Source organism: Aptenodytes forsteri, unplaced genomic scaffold (assembly GCF_000699145.1).
Source record: "Aptenodytes forsteri isolate BGI_AS27 unplaced genomic scaffold, ASM69914v1 Scaffold411, whole genome shotgun sequence".
Taxonomy (NCBI): Eukaryota; Metazoa; Chordata; class Aves; order Sphenisciformes; family Spheniscidae; genus Aptenodytes; species Aptenodytes forsteri.
Genome location: NW_008794119.1, coordinates 164,365 through 176,816, shown reverse-complemented (window position 1 = coordinate 176,816; position 12,452 = coordinate 164,365).

Here is a 12,452-nt window from a genome sequence, read left to right as displayed (position 1 = left end):
GAGTCCCCATCCCTGGAGGTATTTAAAAGACGAGTAGATGAGGCACTTAGGAACATGGTTTAGTGGGTGGTGGTGTTGGGTTGATGGTTGGACTCGATGATCTTAGAGGTCTTTTCCAACCTCAATGATTCTATGATTCTATGATTCTACACTGAAGGGTATCTCTAATTCCCATTTGAAATTTGTTTATGACTGGATTATTCCCTTGGTTCCTATGCCAACATCCCCCTATATCTGAAATAGACCCTCTCCTCTAGGTTATCTTTAGGTAGTATTTCCTTCTGCTTACCTAAATATGCCACAATATCATGTAAAGTATAAATATTCTAAGTATATTCTAATATTATAAGTATATTGGTTATACTTTGGCAGAAGTCAAGGATAACATTCGCATCAAGTAAGGTATAACTAAATGGTTACCTTCAGGAATGGTACACAGAGCTAAGTTCTACGGTATCAGCTCAACATCAAGTTGTATGTTAGATTACAGGGAAAAGAATTCTTATGGAACTTGCTGTTGGGAAAAGAGCACTATTTACCATAAAATGGAGAAATACTTTACAAGTTCATTACAAAGCATGATGTTAGGAAAAACCCACACACTTAAAAGCATTTAATACATATCTCACATTATATTTTTCCATTCTTGCATCAGAATTGTGTTCAAAAACAAGAGCATATTACATTCCCACAATACTATATTCCAAACAACTGACGTTGCCTGCCAAAGAAGCACATGCATAAGTCTCAATTCTACAAGGACCTGCACATCTAAAGACTAATATTCAGTGTAAACATGAGAATTAAAGTTTATTTCTCTAACTGAAAGTAAATCTATTGGAACAGAAAACATCCTGCATTTTCACTGGGAAAAAAATTGCCTCATAAAAATTACATCCAAAATGTATACGCCTGTTCCTCTGCTCACTGGGGGAGAGGCAGAAACTACTCTTTCACTTATGATTAAAAAAAAAAAAAAAATTGGATTTTCCAACTCTTCTTAATGCCAAAAATGTATGCAGATGACTAAAAATCGTAACGATATTACAACTAAAAAAAAAAGGGGGTATTAAATATATAGTGAATTCAAGATAGTAAGCAGCGCCATTTTAAAGAATTTTAACCATCCTGGGTAATCAGAAGGTACAACCAGCCAAAGCAGCACAGGCTGCAATACTCCAAGGAAACAAGTCAATGTTTGGAGATCACATTAGTTATACCATAGAAGACTGCTGTGAGAAGGAAGCAATTTGAATTCAATTCTTTCAAGTTAAAGCAGGTGGATGAGATCCAAGGAACATGCAGTGAAAAGGAATTTAAATTGTATCAATATCTATATTAAAAAAAAAGTGAAATCCTATTAGAACATTAAAGGCTTTGCCTGAATTGAGTTGGCTTGCTTCCTTCCATCTATGTATTCCAGTGACTGTCTCCAATATCATACAAAATATTGCGGCAACCAAGGGATTAAAAAAACCCCAAAATTTTCATCATTAACAATACTAAAACTGTCCTTCTCCATGTCAAGGTATACGGAAACCCTCAAAGACCTAGCAGTCTAAAGGTACTTGTCAATTTAAAACTGTAAGATAAAGTTAGCTGGACTGTAAGTAATATAAAACTAGAAATTCAATATTTATTTGAAGAGAACTTTAATTAACTATATTCCCAACTATGTAATAAGATTATTACATATATGGTGATAGTTTAATTAAAAAAAATTTACCAAGTTTGAACTCAGAGTAGTAAAGCCATATAAACGTGACGGGAATAAAAAATGTCCCCAAAACAATCTCTCCCTCAAAGAGATAAAATTCCAAGCAGATCACGCTGAGTAAGTTTTCCCCCAAAAGTGGTTATTAGAATATATTTCTAAATAAATATCCAAAACTTGTTTCTTTTCTTGATGTCTGCTATCCGATAGCTTCAAGCAGTGTCAAAAAGTCTCTTGCCTATTCAGCCAAAGTAAGGAAGTATTAACACCCAGAAGTCAATAACAGACTTCAGAAAAAAAGCTAAAATAATTAGGTCTAAGGAGTCCAAATAATAGAACTGGAGAAACACACAGCCATTTTCAACTCAAGGTCCTTTACATTCAGACAATGATGATTTAGAGATGATCCCTGTGGGCAACTTCTGCCAAGTAAGTACGTCTAAGAAAAAACAGCAAGTTTATGTAAAAATACATGCTGCAAATTTGGCACTTGCACCTAAACATTGTTCCTAACATCTAAACCCCTTAGAGGTCTTCTGCAAAGCTGAGGATTTGCTAAGAGACAAACAGTGTCAAGCACACACACTGCACAGAAATTTTCTCCAGGCTTCCAGCTGACCACTCTTCTTGCTCTCACAGAGCCTCTGCCTCAGCACTTCTAAACTCTGAACTACTCCAGTTTCAATATATTTTCTGGTGCTGAAGATGTACGGAGAAGAGTAACTAGCAAACTTAGATTATGGTTATTTTCCTCTCCCATTACTTTAACTGTAGCAGTGTAATTAACTTTCAGTAACTTTTAATACATCTATCTTCAACATTAATCCGTATCAGTGTATGTAAATAGCAAACAGACAAAAAATGAAAGCTTTATAAGAAGCCTCATTGGGATCTAAAATTACCATAGAATAATTAAACAGTTTAGTACAATACTGTTATTCCCCATGATTATCAAATCAGGTTGACTTGCCTAAAACTGGTAATAGTGTATGCAAATTCATTATAGGAAGATAGTACTGAAATGATCAGTATTTTAGGTAGCCTGCAGAAGAAAACACTATGAAAGCTGAAATTGTTCCTTAAATGGAATTCCCAAGATGCATATCATAGCACTGTGTCTTCCTGTAAATCCTATAAACAGCTTTCTCCATCATACCTTCTAGGATGCACAGAGATCTCTCCTCCCTTCCCTCAAATCCTCCTGAACACAGTGACTGTGAGATGGACAAAAAATCCTATTTGTGGGAGTCCAAGAAGAGGCTGATAGCAGCACTGGGCCTTTAGGGGTGGAGTTTTTGTTCTTTGTTTTAATCCAGGAAGCTAACCTAAAGAGAAACAGGATTGGAAGAAATACAGATGCAAGTGCAAGCACATACAGCATCAAAGTGAACTTCACTTGTGTACGTTCTCCCCATTGTAGAATACCATGAGTGCTTGCCCTCAAAATTCCTGAGCCCAGACTTTAGTATAGACCTTCAGTTACAATTTATTTACACCTGTTCTTATGACTGCTGTTATTTGCTGGTTAAGGTCAGTTAACCTTTCGTTCTACTTAGTTTCCTCTACCTGCAAGATTACAGCCCACACAGCTATGGCACATGGACAGAAAAGAGCAAGGCTCCATGCAGACTTAAAGTCACTGCTGTGGCCTTCACATAGCATTTATGTAATAGCAAATGATTCTTGTACAGACAAACAAAACAACCTTAAGAGTATATTTGAACACTTCCACTTGCTTTCCATTCCAATGTACTACGCTGCTGCAACTTCATGTTTACAGGTATTGAAGGAGTAACTAAGGAGGCACAGATTAATCACACTATTTAAGAAGCAGCATTCCAAACAAACAGCAGTTATATTTTGAGTCTGACAACTCTTGTTGAACTTCTGTGTAGATCCTCCTTGTTGTGCTCTACAAAATCCTGAAACCCTCTAATCAACTGAAATACTGTCCTATCTCATTAGCTTAGAAAAACACGGAGTAGTAACCTTTGAAGCATGCAGAGAAATATTTATGTGTACATACACACAAAGTAAAAAACAAAAGCCACGAATACAAACTTCGTACAGGTGAGGTGCTTCAACTTTAGATGATACTAATCCTCTGAAGAGAGTGCTAATTTAAGAAAGGAACATTGTATGTTGTTACTTCCCATGACATATTTTCTGATATGTTAAAGGTTTGCAGCAAATCCTATTGAAGTATTTCTCTACTTTTATATCTGCAATTCAAAAGACAATAACTGTATGTCTGATGGTCCTTATTGGGCGTTTTATCTGTGAAGCAATCTTCTCATTTATTCTTAATTTTCTTTTTAGACAGTCATACAGAGCTACAGCTTCTCCCCACCCCTGCTCACAATATAGTATCATTTGGGAATATGCAACTCTGGTGTAAATTCAGAAGCTTGAACGCACAACCTGTCCCCACTCAGCCAACCTTACTACCTGCTCCTTCAGCTCATTAGGTATGACATTTTCAAACAGAGAATCACTGGCAAATCTACTCAAAAGAAGAAAGTACTCCAGTGGCCTTATTCTGCTTAAAATTCAGAATCATTCAATCCAATGGGGTTTTATGACTAGATTTTCTGTAATAAACTTTCTACTTGCTAAACCAAGTCGAGACTGCTGTCAAGTTGCTGCACTGACTACTTGGGAAGAAGAGGAGGGGTGACACACATATAGGTCACACATTGCCAAGGATAACTGAATTGTAGTCATTATTAGTAGCATTTATATTCTAACATGTGGCTGAAAAGCTCACTTTCTGCAGCAGTAAATCCCTCTGCTTCCCCTCAAAATTATATGGGTCTCCATCCTTTATTAAATCTACAGCAAACTCCCAGCAGTATCCAAACTTGTGTCTTTACTCCTTAAAGAAATTTCTTATACTTAGATCAAAATCAAAGAATGGAAATAGACTTTTTATTTACATCTTTAAACACAGTTGCAAGAAGAGGATAGCCATGTACATTTATTTTAATCAAGCAGGGCATACCTTTCAAATACTTTGTTCCAGCCTTTTTTGATACCTCCTCCCACTACCCCCATATATTGGTTTCACACTCAGCACTCGTGCTGAAAAGGTGCATTAATATACAGGCAATTTGGTTGCTTACCAAATACATACTCACCTAACCAGATTATAGAAAGGATCTTGCCTAAGTTTTTTCAGTTTTTTCAACTGCTTATTGGAAAAAGCACAGTTTTCCAATGTGCTTTAATCCAATCCAGCTGAGGGTGACCACCGAAAAAGGTGGTTTCTCCTATTCCACGTGTCTCTTCATGCTTATTTGCACACTCCTTACACAATCACTGCCAAGGCATGAAGTTTAAATAGCTTGATACTTTCAGTTCTCCTTGGGTCAGTGAGCTATTTCAACTCACTGTAGAGCTGCATGATCACGAGTTGCCACACCTCAGGTGTATCGCGTGTTTCGGAAGGGAAGAGCTAGAACAGAACTGCCCATTGCAGTGGATGCCCACAGGTGCACTGGAATAAATATACTGCAAAACCATATGAAGTTTACCCACTACGTTTCATCAGCATTAGTATTTTTTGTAATGAAGTAAGTTTTGCAAGGACAGTAACGTTTCTTTATCAGGTAAGGGGGGGAAGCCTGCAGCTGTATATTCCTCTTCATATTCACAATGTGCATGGTGTTTTCTGACCCTTCTTTCTTATATCCTATGTTAAAATTCTTGAGAGCTGTGTAAATCCTGATTCTAGAGGCCTCAACCCCAGCAAAAGGGTTTTACCAAGGGGTTTTACCCCAAACACAGCAACAGCTATCCAAATAAAGAGGCAGGTAGCACAACATTTTGAAAACAGCGTAAGCTAACTTCACTCAGATATTTTTATTGCTTTTTTGTATTTTTTGCTGCTTAAAGAAAGTAAGCAGCGTATACATCCTATGCAGACAGATGAGTCAACTACTTCTCAGAACAAAGAACAAAGAAAGACTACTCAGCAAGAAAAACTTTGAATTGTTCAATGTGTTAAACGGCACAAATCTTTTTGACACTTAACATCCCTTTCCTCCTGATTGCATCATCTATATTACGCCAGTACAACTCTCTGCGCATGCCTGCTATAAAATTGCAGAGGGACCTTACCAGTTGAAAAGTAACATTGGATTAAGAAAGTAGAAGTTGAAGTTTTTAACTTAAAGTTTAAAACTTTTTTTTTTTTAAATATGGATCAGTTCCTTCATCTGGTTTTACCATGTGGCTAAGGGTAGGATGGGGAAGAAAACAAACGCTTTAGCCAGGATTACTGCTACTGCTAGGGAAATATGGGGTGTTAATTATAACAGACTGGAATCACAGAAAGAACAGAAAATTAAATTCAACATGGAAACATGAAAAATGTGTGTCGAGGGAGGTCATTTATTTCTTTACTAAAGAATATATGGGAGGGAAAAACACTGCAGAGAAACAACCAAATTAAGACAGACCCCCTAGAAGAGTCTGATAAAAGGACATACTACAATTATTCAGATCAGAATAACTGTAATTTACAGAAAAAGCAATTTTACGAACTGAGTGCAACGGTATACAGTATACAGATCAGTATAGAAAAAGGTTGTTACCAACTGTCTCTCATGAAAATACCAACATGCTGGACTAAGAAAAGCATCGCAAGTCTTTGGAAACAAAAAACCCCCCAGTTTTTCTGCCTCAATAATTGATTTTTCAAATATTCTTGCTGAGAATCATAACTGCCATCTAAGTAACCCATAACAAGGTAAAAGAAACTAATTACCAATTATAAATTCCATAAAATAGGGACTATAATTAGCATAATTCTTTATAGAAGTGAGACTTTATATTTATATCCCCTCTGTCACTGCAACCCAACAGTACAAAGCACTCCGTATGTGTGAAGTTCCTGAAAGTACCTGTAACTCCACTGGAAAGAGTTCGGAATCTACTCATTGAATTCAGTTTCAAATTGCGGTGGGGGGTGGGTAAGCCTTGAGGGGTGACAGAACTTAATGGTTTGAAATAGTATGTAACTCCTCTGGTTTCTCTATATCCCCTCTGTCACTGCAACCCAACAGTACAAAGCACTCCGTATGTGTGAAGTTCCTGAAAGTACCTGTAACTCCACTGGAAAGAGTTCGGAATCTACTCATTGAATTCAGTTTCAAATTGCGGTGGGGGGTGGGTAAGCCTTGAGGGGTGACAGAACTTAATGGTTTGAAATAGTATGTAACTCCTCTGGTTTCTCTAGAACAGCTCGTGCAAGGTAACCAGACTTTCCCCTCCCCCCCGCCCCGTATTGTTTACCTGATTCAACTGATGGGACACATTAGTTTCTCAGCATAATCACCAAAGAGAAAACAGTGAAAAATCAGGACAGATGGAAATTCTTAATAGGATGTATTGAGGAGAGCCTCAATACATCCAGTCCTCCTCTCTATCCATTTTCTCCAATATTCACTAGCTCATTTGAGTGAGTATTTGCTTCAGTCAGCAGAATTGTAGCTTGTACTGTATGTAAAAGCAAGACTGCAGACACTCTCTGAGCATGGTGGGCTTACACTTCCTCAAATCCACAAGGAAACCAGTAGCTCTGTTGTTTAAGATTGTGAAACGTGTTTGCCCAGTTCTAGAGACGATGAATTGAATCATTAATAACTCTTAATTTTCAACAGCAGCTTGGTATGTTGCCCTCTGAAATTCAGAGAAGTCCAAAGCAGCCTCAGTTCTTCTGCTGCAATCTTTAAGAAATTAACTTGGATCTAGGTCTTTATATTTTTCCCTTTGAGCCCTGAATATAATATAGCTATTTCAGATTCATAGTAGAAAGTAGAAATTTAAGACTATATATCTCAAAAATGTTTATTTTTATATATACACACACACACAACATCTCCACATATAATGTGATTTTCACTCCCTAGATCTAATCTATAACTTGAAGAGGAAGTTTTAATTCAGCAGAACATAGGAAACACCACAAGCATTTAACTAACAGTTTGTATCAGAAGATAGGTCATGACTGAAATTGCAGTCAGAATACTAATATATTTCCAGCCTCTACCACTGTTTCAGACATCCTGATAAACTTGTTATGGACAGTACTCCTATCTAGTCAAACACAACATAGATTCTTTTTATTTTGAAAAGTTAAAATTGAAACTCATGAATACAGGTGAATAAAAGAATTGATTATGTATGATATTTCTGGTGAAAACTATCAGATATGAAAGAAGTGTGGCATCATTTCTTACAATGGCAAGCTTGTGGTAATGCACATTATGCCTCTTCATGTCAAGTTGGGCCTTCCCCCCCCTTAACAGAGTAGGTTAGTTTCCCTGATTTTTAAGATCAGAAACTCAAGCACATCCCTCATACTCTGCTTGGAAAAGTGTGAGTTTCTGCAAAATACAAAGATGACGGAAGCAGAAACAAATTTTGCTGATACAAAATTACATTTGAAATAGGAAAAGCATTTTCAATCAAATCATTTCAATCTGTCTGAAAAAGCATATCTGAAATTGAATATATCCAGAACACAATCTTGCAATTTGTAACTCAGCTGAAAGGACACAATGAGCTTCTCTCTGAAGATCATCCTTAAGTCTGACCTTTAAGTTCAAAGCAGGCAAACATGAGCAGCCCGACTCAAAAACACAAAGACCTGATATAGTAAGATATTATCTCACCCCTCTGCAATGTAATTGCTGGATTCTTCCACCATATCCACCCCTGTAAGAGAGAAATTTCTGCACAGTCTGATGTGCCACTGCCTATTTATTACCTTTGGTAATATCTAAACAATGAACAGGCCACCCAGAGAAGTGGTAGAGTCTGCCTCACTGGAATTACTCACGCTACTGCTTGACAGGGCTCTCAACCTAATCTAAGGCCCTGCTTTCAACAGATGATCTCCACAGGTCCCGTTCAATCTAGACTTCTCTATGACTTGACTTCTGTTACACACGAACATCTCTTCAGTATTCACTTACAGTCAAACAATGTGGTAAATAAAAGGCTTAACAGAAACAAGTCTCTTAGGTATCTGAGTAACTCTTAAAATTTAATTAACATTTTTAATTGTTTGCATTGGCAACTGAAAAAGCATCCCAAACATTCAACAGAACCTACATCTAGAAACACAAAATGTCTCATTCAAGGTAGGAATCGGTTTGATACACAAGATGTTTCAACCCGCATGTTTTCATGCATGCTCTCTGCCTGACTGCTTATAAGTGCAAGTTGTCAATGCAATCAACAGCTGAGGAAGCTGTGCAGCAGACCAGCTGGGAGGTGTGCTTCAGGACTTGCCCAAGCATTCTCAAAGCCAGCAGCGAGCTGATCAAGATAATCAGTGGAATACAAGAGATCTGATACATATGAAGGCCCCTAACCTTAGGTATCTTACTCTTTAACCGAGTCCTGTCTCAAGAGTTTATGCTTCCATGCCAGAATCAACAACCTAGTAACAGAATAACAAGAAACACGAATTTAAGTCACAAAGCCAGTTTCTCAATTTTTCCTCAGTATCAATACTCTCATATTCTAACAACAGTATTACAGTTGTAAACATAAAGCGCTGTGTTTACATAAATTATGACAGAAACTCAAACAAAGAAAAAAAGACTATCTTTTCACTTATGTACTTGGGTTATTTATGAACCAAATTTTTAAGGCCTAACCAAATATAAATTGGAAAGTCAAGCTGCAGCATATTTTGCAGCAGTTGAGCTCTCCTTGTGTTACACAAGCATTCTGTTCTTCGTACTTCAGATACAACACAGCTTTTTACATCTACATGCAAAGTTTAATTCCAGAATTAGTGTATCTTCAGTTCATTATGCCATTCCCAGAAAACCAGTATTTTCATCATCATTTCATGTCATAAGACAGGGATTTGCAAGCAGTAGCTCTAGTCCATTTAGTTAAGAAAACAAATTTCTTTCTCCTTTGTAGTTAAACATGCATTTTAATGCACAAAATAATAATAATAAAAAGGATAATTTAGCACAAACATTTTTGAACTTTTGCACTACCCAGCTCAAAAGCTATTTCACCACAGACTGCAGACATAATGGAACTAAATGAAAATAAATTTCAAACAAAAGGAACAAAGGCAGCTAATCAAGCTTGACAGACAATTAATGTTTCATGAAATCCATAAGCATATCAGTGTCCAAAGATGCAAACAAAACCAGAGCATCCCTATCTCAGATTTTTAAATAAAGTTCATGTAAACTTTGAGAACTGGGGAACAAACCCAGAAGTCAAACCTAAAAACACCAGACTGTATTGGTCAAAAAGATACAAGAATGGCAAATTTTTCTTAAACCCTTGATATCTAGCCTGTATTTGGCTTCCATGCGTGGCCAACAGCATATGCTTAAGTAAACGCAGATTATGAAAGCAGGGCAAGAATGCTGCAATAGTCCCCTCCTACCAGCATCTAGCTGCCTGTGGCTTATACTCTTCCTGCACAAAGACTGTTCCTGCAGGTTTGACAAACCTTGCAAAATTTTTGTTTAATCACTTTTAAACCATTTAAACTTTTGGGATCAATGTAATTACAAGCTGCAGGAAAGAATATTTTTTTGCTTTACTTTAAATAAGCTGAGTTCTTTACAGGATCTCCAGATCTGCATGACAAGAAATTACAATCAATTATTCTCTCTTCATGTCTATGCCACTTACAATCTTACAAACTTCATTTACGTCCATCTTCCTCATTTTTTTTCCCCTCCAGGGAACAACAAGCATAGTCTGCTTGATCTCTTCTGGAAGACATTCCATACTTTCAATCATCATTGACTTCCAGTGCATCTTTTCTAAGTCCACTGTCTCTTTGGGAGGCAGCAGAGAGCAGAACTACACATGGAATGCATGGTATCTTTATAAAGTGGTGTAACAGCTTCATTTTTTTTCTCTATTGTGTTCATATTTGTCTTTTTGACAAAGGAATCAGTATTTTGATGGAATCATTCACAGTTACTCTAATTCTTTCCCCCCCAATGGATAAAGGTCTTTCTTAGAAACCATGTTTGTGCATGCACAATATAGACCGGTTTCCTCCTCCACTTCTCCTCTCCTGCTCATATGGATTAGTCTGCGTTTATCAACAACTCAACTTCTGCCATTTTATCAAGAAGTGAGTCAGTATAGCACAACTGCGTGCTTTAACAGGTTGTTTTCACTCTTTCAAATATTTTCTTTTGTCAACCTTTGTCACCTCACAATCCACCCCAAAACTCTACAGAACTGAAATACCTCTCCATTGGGAAAGCAGAATATGTACTCCTTGACAGCTCAATACCTTCAGGAACCTTGGGTGAGCAACCTGGTTGAGGTTTACTGTAAAATTGGATTACCATGCGCTTACCTACACACTCATCGATTCTGCCTTACAGATTTGGATGGCAAGTTTCCCCTCTGCAAAGCCTGTGCCGGCTCTTCCTCACCACAGCACACGCATCCATTCTGTCCTCTACCAGCTTTATTCTTTGCTACAGTTCAGACGTGCCAGTCTGAAGTTATCAAGATTTCTCCATCCCTCATGCCCTTAGCGCTTTTTTGTTTTTAAAAAAAACCAAACAAAAAGACTGATGCTACCCCCATTTAGTACCTCCCATTCCTTTGTTAGCAATCAATGAAATTTTAATATTACATGCTCTATTGAACAGTTCAGCGATTTCAGATTAGAGAACCTTTAAAAACTCCTAATCCTAACGAGTTAATATGAACTTGGGTTTAAACTTCAAATTGGGAATTTTTTTCTGACTTGTTCCTTGTAATTCCACTATAGGAAACTTCCTCAGCTTCCATATACAACAACAAGGCAAATAATGTATTTTGGTCTCCTTCAATATCTTTATATTCCCCAAATGCTTCTGTGATACCATTATCATCCACAAACCATGCAGATATGGGTGTGTTTTCTTCTTTGCTATTTGTTCATACCGACTTTATCACAGGCTTTTCATAAGCTTTTATCAATAGCTGGTATACACCTACTCTAACTGTTAATAAAACACCTGACAAAGAATCACCAAGCAATGCTCCAAGCATTTTGCTCCCTTCCAAGTGTCCTCAATTCTGTATTACTCTTTTTGAAATAAATATGTGCTTTAATGAGTCTTTTTCATGACTACTATAAAGCTGAATTTGAGCATATTTTAGCATATGTTTGAGCATGTAATGATGAGAATGCTCACTATTACAGACCAGCTCTTCAGTTGTTACACCTCAAACCAATTCCTGGGTAGTGCTCAAGAAGAACTCAAGAGCCGCTCAATATGTCTTAAGTGAATGTTACCTGTCAACACAGTTGATTTATTTACCTAACATGACTAAGGTTTCTATAAAGTACAGCAAATTAAACATTCATACCTACATAATCAATGCTATGGAATTAAGACTTTTTCACAGATTATCCCTCCTCATTCCTGAGGAGGAATAAGATAGCAATAAGACCTCCTCTTAAGACAGCATCCCCATTTTAAAACCACTGATATTTCAGCCGACCATTTTTAAAGACTTCCAGCATTCATATATAAGCAAGCATACATTTGTTTTTGACATAAATACCTATTGATGAAACTATTTCTTGAGACTTCTCTGTTATTTTCTACTAAGTTCTGCTTGCTCATTTGCTTGGTTGGTGACAACTGAAGACCGAAATAAACGTTCTACTAATGCTTTGTATTTATTCGGACAAGGACAGGCTGCTGCTGCAGAACAAAACCGTCATTATGTT